Source organism: Crinia signifera, chromosome 19 (assembly GCF_055691185.1).
Source record: "Crinia signifera chromosome 19, ASM5569118v1, whole genome shotgun sequence".
NCBI lineage: Eukaryota > Metazoa > Chordata > Amphibia > Anura > Myobatrachidae > Crinia > Crinia signifera.
Genome location: NC_139226.1, coordinates 17080950 through 17083144, shown reverse-complemented (window position 1 = coordinate 17083144; position 2195 = coordinate 17080950).

Below are 2195 nucleotides of genomic sequence, written 5' to 3'. Positions count from 1 at the left end.
ACTGTCTGGTCCCTGGCTCTCACTCATCAGCAGCCGGGATCAAACTTCCAGACATGTGGCACCCGGCACCTGCATTCTCCCGCCTCTGGCTTTCTCCCGTATGCCTTGTCGTCCCTGCCCTGGGGCTACCAATTAGGCTCAGGCTCCGGGCATGGCGCCTACGGGGTTGTGAGCCATCTACGGGGGCTGGGGGTGCCGAGATCCGGGCTGAGAAGGAGGTACTGTACTTGCACACTTTCATCACGCACCAGCCGGGGACGGGGGAGCCGGTGTGTCGGTACGTGTAGCCGCCGGGTAGGGAAAGAGAGGAGGAGAGGGGGGGACGGTGCAGAGGTTCTTGCACCCGCACGCAGTGTGGGGATGGGGGGGGGGGGGGGCTTTGGGTGCGGTGCCTCTGCTGCGCTGACAGGCAGTAGAGTGACACCAATCATAGCTGGCTCAGTGAAAGGGGTGTGCTATAATATAGGAAGAAAGCACCCCCTGTCACTGAGGCACCGCTATAGGTACCGCCTATGCAGGTTATTTTAATGGGATTTTTCAGCCTGCTGCTTGGCCTCGCCCCCTGCCCGCCTCCTCCTACTGGAAACTGAACATTGGTCCCAATTTAAAAAAAAAACGATGGTGTAAAAATCAATAGGATGAAATAAAGCATATACTTATGACACATAATATGTGTCATAAGTATTTGCTTTATATTATTTTATTATGTTTATTATTAATGACAGGGGAGGCACTGCCTCCCCTGCCTCCCCTGACTGCATGTCCCTGGCAGGCAGGGGGTGGTATGCAGGCAGGAGGTATTATGCAGGCAAGGGGAATTACGCAGGCAATGATTGGTATGCAGGCAGGAGGTGGTGTGCAGGCAGGAGGTGGTGTGCAGGCAGGGGGTGGTGTGCAGGCAGGGGGTGGTGTGCAGGCAGGAGGTGGTGTGCAGGCAGGGTGTGGTGTGCAGGCAGGGGGTGGTATGTAGGCAGGGGGTGGTATGAAGGCAGGAGGTAGTATGCAGGCAAGGGGATGGTGTGCAGGCAGGGGGTGGTGTGCAGGCAGGAGGTGGTGTGCAAGCAGGAGGTGGTGTGCAGGCAGGAGGTGGTGTGCAGGCAGGAGGCGGTATGCAGGCAGGGGGCGGTATGCAGGCAGGGTGCGGTATGCAGGTAGGGGGTGGTATGCACGCAGGCAGTGGTATGCAGGCAGGGGGCGGTATGCAGGCAGGGGGTGATATGCATCTCCTTCTGCATTTGCATTGCTATAGTTTCCAAATGCTTAGCTGCAGCAAGCAGCGTATCATAGGTGATCCATCGTGAATCTGGTCCTGAATTATATATATATAGATACTTGATCAGGGTCCGGCACTCCAAAGTAAACTTTGTAATTGCTGCGGTGCCTTCCTCAGAACCCGCAGGTTCAAAACGTTGTCCCTGATGACGAGGTGTCCACCTCGTAACGGCGTAGGATCGTAATAAAAAGTTTTTTACTTGCAAAGAAAAGCCTGTTGGAGTGCCGCTATCTGTTCAAGTTTCTATATATATATATATATATATATATATATATATATATATATATATTATATTCATTTTATACGTTGATGTTATGTATGTTCTTTAGTTTTTTTTTTTTTTTTTTATAGATTTGATTATTTATGAATTTATGTATACGTAACCTGAACACTACCAACCTTATCCAAGTGAATAGAATCCGTCTACCCTGCTACTCACAACTGCTGTCATTGTCATCTAATGTTGCTATTGGATACTGTCAGCTACAGTACTTCTCTCCCAGATATTGCACCATTGTTACTGCGCACCATTAATTTCATGGTTACAGTGATCACAATCCCTTCAGAGATAAAAATCGTTACATTTCACTAGAACTTTAGGTTACAGGTCTGTAAGTTACACAATCTTATAACCACATAGTCTTCTTTTTCCTGGTGTTGCTTCTGTTGTCACAAGTCATTTGTAAAGAGACAGACAACTTTAGTAGTAGACTGATGTTATCTCCAGAGCAGCATTAACAATGGGGTCTCTCCTTGGATTTCTGTGCGTCCTCTCATCTCTGAAGTTGCCCACATACTAGAATGATTTTTTGGCTGATTGGTCGATTTCCTATATCGTCCGATGTTTACCGATAATCTCACGAAAATCGTCAGATTTCGGTCCGATGCGCGCTCCCAGGACAGGACAGACAAAAGATTTGAA